This window comes from Scylla paramamosain, chromosome 37, assembly GCF_035594125.1.
Source record: "Scylla paramamosain isolate STU-SP2022 chromosome 37, ASM3559412v1, whole genome shotgun sequence".
Classification (NCBI taxonomy): Eukaryota; Metazoa; Arthropoda; class Malacostraca; order Decapoda; family Portunidae; genus Scylla; species Scylla paramamosain.
In genome coordinates, this window is record NC_087187.1 from 14,759,810 (window position 1) to 14,767,113 (window position 7,304).

At 41.8% G+C, this 7,304-nt stretch overlaps 1 long non-coding RNA gene across 1 annotated transcript in view; it reads left to right on the forward strand.

The window, feature by feature from the left end:
- The window catches only part of LOC135091512 (uncharacterized), a 72,606-nt gene extending 67,581 nt beyond the window's left edge, over positions 1-5,025 (forward strand). The window contains exon 3 of the long non-coding RNA XR_010262537.1: positions 4,245-5,025. This is a non-coding gene — a long non-coding RNA (uncharacterized LOC135091512). The remainder of the gene's footprint in view (positions 1-4,244) is intronic.
- Positions 5,026-7,304: the final 2,279 nt, after the last annotated feature.

Below are 7,304 nucleotides of genomic sequence, written 5' to 3' on the forward strand. Positions count from 1 at the left end.
CACACACACACACACACACACACACATAAACGTTCCTTGTAATAAATAGAAAATTATACGCATTTTCTTTTTTGACTATGAAAATTTACTTTTGATATATACACACTTGCACACACTTATGGTTATTTCTGTAAGCACTAACACACTTTTGTTATTATGACGTATGCACGCTCATAACTCAAGGCACTTCCACATACTTATAATCATCGTAAAACACGTGATTATCTCAACACTTGTACATGCCTTTAATTCTATACTCATACTTGTAATGATCTATACATCCTTGTAATGAACACACACCTACACACATTTATCACAATAGCCTTTATTTAATAATGATCTATGTAGCTGTTTACTTCTATAATAACCTCTACTCGCTTATCAATACATATTCTACACTTAGTTATGATCACATCTATAACAACTTCACATTAACAACCATGCTTGTAACCATCTGATTGCAGTTTTATTTATTTATTTATTTTTTTTTCTTCTTTAGAGACGAGCACCTCAGCGGACCTTTTTCATATATAAATTTTGTTCCCCATGGCCATTGCTTCTCTTGCATGAAAAAAAAACACTTATGACCATTAAATAAAACACCTACACACACATACACACACACACATACACACACACACACGTACTTTATACTTCCACAGCTATCATCAGAAACCCACCTGCAAATAGCCACACTCGCCAGATTTACACCAATTCATCACCATCCATTACGCCTCTTGCTCACTCTTAATCACCCGTCCCTCATTACTATTTCTCCTTCGAGTCGTATTCATCACACATTATGGCTCTTCCCTCTTTTATCACCTCGTCTCCCTTCCCCTCCTTCGCCGCCACCTTCCATCCCCTCTTCCATAAATCTACATGATGAAAGTGTCCCATAAAAATCAATCAGCCCAACAGGTGTGAGTCGTATCATTTTTACCTGCAGTGCTCCTCAATATTGCACGCTACAAGACACGCCCATTAATGATTGACACCTTAGCCTTATAATTATGTAGGTGCACCTGTCCTGGCTCACCTCTACTATATATATTGCTCTCTCTCTCTCTCTCTCTCTCTCTCTCTCTCTCTCTCTCTCTCTCTCTCTCTCTCTCTCTCTCTCTCTCTCTCTCTCTCTCTCTCTCTCTCTCTCTCTCTCTCTCTCTCTCTCTCCTGATATATAGGCCTGTCATCCTATACAGACCCAAATTATACCTTGATCCCACTCGTCTGTTTGTCATCATTGCAGAAAGAGAGAGAGAGAGAGAGAGAGAGAGAGAGAGAGATGAGAGAGAGAGAGAGAGAGAGAGAGAGAGAGAGAGAGAGAGAGAGAGAGAGATGCGTTTTGGGGGAATAGTGGACAGATATAGCAACATTTTGGTATTCGTATCAGTAAAGAAGGGAAGGAAGAAGGGGGAGAAGAGGAGGAGGAGGAGGACGAGGGATGAGAAGGGGGAAGAGGAAGCAGAGGAGATGAGAGGAGAGAGAGCACGAAATAAAAGGGTGGATAAGAGGTACGAAGAAATAGAGGAAAAGAGAGAAGAAAAATTAAGAAAAGAAGAGGGAGAGAAGGAAAGAAAGAAAGAAAAGTAGAAACGAAAGGAGGGAATGAAAAATTTGAGAAATGTAAAATAGAGAAGGAAACAGGTAAAATTGGAGGAAAGAGAGAGAGAGAGAGAGAGAGAGAGAGAGAGAGAGAGAGAGAGAGAGAGAGAGAGAGAGAGAGAGAGAGAGAGAGAGAGAGTGCATTCGGGCCAAAATTATACTTGTGGGCGGGTCAGGCCACTATGGTGATATAAACAGCAATGTCTTGGCCGTGAGGGGACTACACATTACCCTCATTCTCCCCTCACTCTCCCTTCACCTCTCACTTCTCCCCTCATACCTTCCCCCTCCCCCTCTACCCTCACCTGTCCCTCTTCTCTTTTTCTCACTCTTCCTATACCTCCCAACTCTTCAACCCTTTCATCATTCATCCTTCTCTTTCCTCTTCCCTCTCTTCCTTTTCCCCTCTTCCTCTATACCCTAATCCCTCCTATCTTTTTTTTTTCTAATCTGTCTCGTCTCTTTCACCCAACTGTTCAACCCTTTCCTCTTCCATCCCTCTCTCTCTCTCTCTCTCTCTCTCTGTCGTCCCTCCTCTTCTTTCCTTACTTTTCTTCTCTCTACCCTCACCTCTCCCATCTTTCCTCATCCATCCCTCTCTTTCACCTCTCTCCTTTTCCTTCCCCTCCCCTACTTACTCATTCCTTCATTCTCCTTATTTTTCTTAATTCCCTCTCTTCCTCATTTTTTATCCATCTCCTCTTAATTATTCCCTCGCTCTCTCACTCTCTCTTCATCTATCCTCACCTTCCCCCTCTTTCTTCTTCTTCTTTTTTTTTTTTTTTTTTTTTTTTTTTTCTGTTGGCTCATTTTCCCGATACACTAAAATCCTGCACTGCCAAGCCACAATACAATTGGTAATTTACCGTTGTGATCTTGGTGCTACTCATCATTAAAGTGCAAGCGACGCCTTCCCTTCCTCTCCCTCAAGTGTCTACAAAACGTGTCCACTTCGAATCGGTCTCAACAACTTCAATGTGAGCTTCCCGAGAACGCGTCTCTCAGTTTAGTCTGCACGTTTGTCAGTTTTATTGCCGAACACCACTTTTTATTTCAGTTCCCGTTGGATGTCACTACAGGGAATCAGAATTCACCTAAGCCCTCGGTTTTCTGCGCCTTTCTCAGTCACACGCATAATGTCTTCTTTCACTGCAACCACAAACCTTCACTCAGGTGTTCCTTTCTTTCGTCGGTCACACCCATTACATGCATGTCTTCTTTCGCTGCATCCATAAACATTCTCTCAGGTCTTCCACTTTTTCTCCTGCCGGCTAGATCCATCTCCAGCATCCTCCTCCCCACACACTCCTCTCCTCTTCTCTTCACAAGACCACACCACCTGGGTCTTTCCTCCTAATACGCCAACACCGCCTCAGTCTCTCGTCCAGACACATCCAAGCCATCTTAGTCTCTTCTAACACGCCCACACCTCAGCCTCGCCTCAAAGTACGACAAAGCCACCTCAGCCTCGCCTCGACGGACGCACACCACCTCAGTCTCGCCTCAAGACACACGTACACCACTTCAGTCTAGCCTCTCCAGATTTCTCCCAAAACCATCACACACATTACTATCAACTCTCATCATTGGCAGTCTAGTGACGCAGTGGCCAGCATGTTTGGCTCATCACTAAGAGGCTTTGATTCCCATTTGGGCCATTTGGTCCAAAGACTGTACTGAATGTAGCTTTTGGTCTTGGCCGCGCTCTGTGGTCTGGGCGAGGCGGTTTCGTCTCGGATTTGAGCTTCGTTAGTTTTGACTGAGCGGGACCTGTTCGCAGCGGGGGGTAGGGGGGACTGGGAGCTGTACATGTCTATTGGCACTACGATTTTTTTTTTTTTTGGGGGGGGGCTCCTCCTAACCCTTTCACTGGCATGGTAGTCCCTTAATATTCAGAGAAGTGTAGAAAAAATATTTGCGTGAGCACACACACAAAGATACGACAGGATGGTTATGTTGTCTTTGCAGGCTACGTATATTGAAGAAACTGTAATACACAGTAGGTGATTATGAGATATTGTTATAAGAGTGAAAGGGTTAACTCTCCTGGGCAGAAGGGTGACCTCGGGTTTCTGCTGTACAGTTGCGGAACACGTCTTAATACTCTTTTCAAGGTTTTCTGAGCGTGTTCCACCGCCTGTTGAAAGAGAACATTTGTCTGAATGTAATACTGATGTCAGGTTTTATAAACATATTCCTACGGAATGCAATATGTACTTACCGGGGAATGATTTATCTATCGTTACTATGAGATATATGTTTCCCTATTCTATAGTGAAAATAAATCAAAGCTGTCAAATGTAATATCTTGCACTGGTGTTTCCAATCTAAACTGTATTACGATCTTTCTATACAATACAAAATAATGTGTCAGTTTTTTATTCGGAAGAAAAGTTATAATAATTCATTTACTTTTTTTTTTTTTTTTTACTTTTCAATAAAAGATCTTAACTTGTAATTGTGAAAAACATAAATGTTAAGTTTTCTTCAGCAACAAGACACCGAATAACTAATCCTGCCTTTCTTGTTGACTTTCCAGACAAAACATTTCTTAGAATTCGATTGCAAAAGACGATTTATCATTTTGTTTCCTCTCTATAACAGGGAACTGGAATAACTGTGTTTTCTTTTTTTTGCAGGTATGTGTTGCAAGGCGGCTTTCATGCACGGTGAGAAAGTGAGTCTTGTGGCTGGAACTACCGTGTTGCGAGTCAGGTCCTTTATAGCGTAATGAAGTGATTGAGGTGTTGCAAATAAGACATTAATATCGATTGAGGAAAGCATCTTTTTTGTTGATAGTATTGCAAATATTTTTGTTCACAGGATAAATTCTTTTCTTTTAATTTACATTATGCAAAGCAGTATCTACATAAGGTAAGGAAGTGAATGTCGCGTTGCAAATAAGACACTTATATCAGTTAAGGAACGTATCTTTGTGTTAGTGTCACAAATCGGTTTTCTTTTTTTTTTCACAGGAAAAATAAGTTATTTTTGTTGTATTTTCTTCATATTGCGCAACTGAAACTTCATATTGCGGTGAAGGACAAAATGTTGCATTGCTGATCAGACCTCCCATGCACTTAATAACTAAACATTCTGGTGCGAGTGTTTCTGTTTCGGAAAATCAAGCTTCGTAATTAGGTCAGCAATATAACTGTTTTGTTGTTGCCTGTGTTACTTTATCGGATATAGAACATATGTGTGGGGGGTAAAGAATAATCGTGTGCAATATATTTCTTTGTTATGGTGTCAGGTTGTGGGGTAAGGAACAATTTTGTGCCTCGTGTTATTTTATGAGGTAAAGAGAAGATTTCTTTGTCCCACTGGTACTTTATAGAGAAGGGGAACTTTTGATACGTTTAGAGTAAGGAATAGATTTCTTCACTATTTATTTCAAGGAGCGAGTTTTTTTTTTTTTTTTTGGGAGGGATAAGGAACAGATTTCTTTGCTCCGAGATTTAGTTGAGAAGGCAAGCAACGTATGCACCTTTGTGTTTTCAGTAACATTTTAAGAGATGAGGCTCAAATTGTGTTGATTTTTACTACGTTGCAAACTAAACTTTGTATCAGATGAAATAAAATGATAGTGTTGCAAGAATTGATGTTTTGAAGTTTCAAGTCTTGCACCGGGATAAAAAAAAAAACAAAAAAAACATACTTCTTTAATGCTTCAGTTATTCTTGTTCTCTTTCCCCCGGATTTGAGTTCTCACGTGTGCCGCGGGAAACATCGGCACGGGAGGAAAAATAAAAAGTGAAAGAAAATTAACTGAAATGAAAGAAAATTAAATGAAAGAAAATTGAAAATATAAAAGATAAGGAAAGAACAAAATCAGAGAGAGAGAGAGAGAGAGAGAGAGAGAGAGAGAGAGAGAGTTAGAACAAATCTGTCTCAACACAAAGTGAGAAAGAGCTAAAGTTAAAGAAAGTAAAGGAATCTCTCTCTCTCTCTCTCTCTCTCTCTCTCTCTCTCTCTCTCTCTCTCTCTCTCTCTCTCTCTCTCTCTCTCTCTCTCTCTCTCTCTCTCTCTTTACTTATTTTTTTCTTTCTTTACGTTGTTTTCTTTCATTTCACATTTACTGTCTTTCCTTCATTCCCCTACGTTTTGTCTCCTTCCCCTCTTCCTTCGCCTCCTCCTCCTATTATTTTTTCTTATTTTTATTTTTATTTAATTTTTTCATTCTTATTTTCATTTTTTATTTCCATTCTCATTCTTATTCCTATTCTTCCATTCCTCCTCCTCCACCTCCTCCTCCTCCTCCTCCTCCTCCTCCTCCTCCTCCTCCTCCTCCTCCTCCTCCTCCTCCTCCTCCTCCTCCTCCTCTTCCTCCACCAGCACGTCATGCATACGACGAGAGGTAACAATATCCTAGATATTGTTTTAAACAACTGGTGAAGAGTCAGTAAAAGACCTAAAAAATTGGACCAGAACTGAGTTCCAGCGATCATCGTAGCTTACTTTTCACCATAAATTTTGACAAAGCTAAAGTAAGCGAGAGTAAAGAAAAAGTGCCAGACTATCGGCGTGCTAACTTTGAGAGACTTCGCATGCAGCTTGCATCCATAGACTGGAATGAACTGCTGAGCTGTCCTGTCTCTCTGCCCTGTAGCTAGTTAGAAGTAGATCAAAAGCAGCCTTGCAAGGACCAAAAAGTCTGTTGCTGTTTGGCTTTCCTTTGTATTCCTTTGTATTCCTCCTCCTCTACTTTTTCCTCGTCACCAAGCATGAAATATCCTTCGAACGCTCCGTTTGTGTGTGTGTGTGTGTGTGTGTGTGTGTGTGTGTGTGTGTGTGTGTGTGTGTGTGTGTGTGTGTGTGTATGTGTGTGTGTGTGTGACTTCCTTCCTCCTGCCACCAGAAGGAAACTTGAAACAAAGAAATCAAAGCTAGTAAACTAGTCTCCTCCTCCTCCTCCTCCTCTCTTCCTCCTCCTCCTCCTCCTCCTCCTCCTCCTCCTCCTCCTCCTCCTCCTCCTCCTCCTCCTCCTCCTCCTTTTCTGTATAGAAGCCGTGCGTCTCACTCCATTCTTCTGACTCCTCCACATCTCCACATTCCTCCTCCTCCTCCTCCTCCTCCTCCTCCTTGCTGTGTAGGAGTAATGGGAAGATTAATATGATTTACACTCGTTCTGGGAGTTTTGTGTGTGTGTGTGTGTGTGTGTGTGTGTGTGTGTGTGTGTGTGTGTGTGTATGTGTGTGCGTGTGTTTTGTGAGGCAAGTAAGTTTCATTCGTTTAAACACACACACACACACACACACACACACACACACACACACACACACACACACACACACACACGCGCGCGCGCGCGCGCGCGTTTTTTTCATTTTCTATCCTCCTCCTCCTCCTCTTCCTCCTCCTCCTCCTCCTCTGCTCTAAAACCCGGCGAGGCTCTTAATGATAGACTAATATGAATTTTTGTAAGTGGACTGTGATCGTTGAGAGAGAGAGAGAGAGAGAGAGAGAGAGAGGAGAGAGAGAGAGAGAGAGAGAGAGAGAGAGAGAGAGAGAGAGAGAGAGAGAGAGAGAGAGAGAATGGGATGGGATGGAGAGAACACTTAAAAGATGTTGAAGGAAGAGTCGGAGGAGGAGGGGGAAACAGAACAAGAAGGAGAAGAAAGAGAAGATAGAAAAAAAAGCAGAAATCAGAGAGAGAGAGAGAGAGAGAGAGAGAGAGAGAGAGAGAGAGAGAGAGAGAG